The sequence below is a fragment of the Mastomys coucha genome, unplaced genomic scaffold (assembly GCF_008632895.1).
Source record: "Mastomys coucha isolate ucsf_1 unplaced genomic scaffold, UCSF_Mcou_1 pScaffold12, whole genome shotgun sequence".
In the NCBI taxonomy this organism is placed as follows: Eukaryota; Metazoa; Chordata; class Mammalia; order Rodentia; family Muridae; genus Mastomys; species Mastomys coucha.
The window spans coordinates 89364582-89365904 of record NW_022196894.1 but is presented as its reverse complement, the minus strand read 5'-3'; the positions used below and the strand labels follow the sequence as shown (position 1 = coordinate 89365904).

The 1323-nt window shown below is 37.3% G+C and overlaps 1 protein-coding gene across 1 annotated transcript in view; it reads right to left on the bottom strand.

The window, feature by feature from the left end:
* Son (SON DNA binding protein) overlaps nucleotides 1-1323 on the bottom strand; it is a 31311-nt gene that overhangs the window by 27940 nt on the left and 2048 nt on the right.

The window sequence follows — 1323 nt, the reverse complement described above, 5'->3', positions numbered from 1 at the left end:
AAAAACAAAAAAATAGAAAAACATATAATTATTATGATTAAAACAACTTAAAGCTTCCAGTTACCTAAGTAATAATGAGCCAATTCACATTCATTTCACCAAGAAAACCACACTGCACTGATCACAAACCATCCGGGCAAACACTATGTAAAGGGTTACTTATAGCTTCTTCATATTCAGACTGTAACTGAAATGCTATAAATTTTAAAAAGAAAACCCTATCTAGTACTTTATACCTATTTTTAAAAAATCTGCTTATTAAACAATTTCTGAAATTCAAGAAATTTACACAGAACAAGTGGCAATTCGTTTATACTAATAGTGAAATGGTCAATAGCTGGCTTTCAGAGCACAGGGCCAGAACATCACTGTAGATAAAACAGGGTCATTCACGTAAACATTTTTTTTACTGTTTTTGGGTAAACTTGCAAAAAATTTAAAACGCATTCAGTTTAAATTAGAATTTTACTACCTGAATACACATAAAACCTGCTAAAAGTCTTATTAGAGAAACAAAATACACTTTAAGTGAGGAATGATTGGTTTTCAAACACACAAGCCTTGCTGGGCAGTGGTGGCGCACACCTTTAATCCCAGCACTTGGGAGGCAGAGGCAGGCGGATTTCTGAGTTCAAGGCCAGCCTGGTCTACAGAGTGAGTTCCAGGACAGCCAGGGCTATATAGAGAAACCCTGTCTGGAAAACAAAACAAAAAAACCTTGTTAGGCTAATAATTAACATTTTTGAGTATCGACTAGTGCCACTTTCTACTGTTTTATTTCCAAGACAAAGGCCTCACTATGTAACCCTGGCTGTCTTAAACTGAAGAGGAGATGTGCCCACCTCTGTCCATCTGCTGGGACTGCAGGCATGCACCACCATACCTGGTCTGCCACCCATCTTTTAAAATCATGAAATTTAGTAAGACTCCACAATCAGGACTATTGTTTCTATATATGGAGGAAAAAACTATATGCAATAAATTGTGTGTGTTAGCCTCACCACCTATACTGATGAATATATAAGCAAATAGGGAAAAAGTAGCTCACTCAAGTGGCAAATTAAAAAAAAAATGTTTTTAGATTGATTATGCTATAAACCATGCTGTTTTACCTAAAGGGCTCAATGACACTTTTTTTTTTCTGCTTTGTCTAGCCTGGAACTCAATGCTGTAGACCCACTAACTCACAGGGATTGATTTTCCTGCCTCTGCTTCCTGAGAACTAGGATTAAAGGTTTCTTCCAGTCATCTAGGGCTGGGCATGAGGACAATTCAGGCACTGTGAAGCAGAGGCAGAAGCAGGGAGAACTTTCTCCAAAAAAA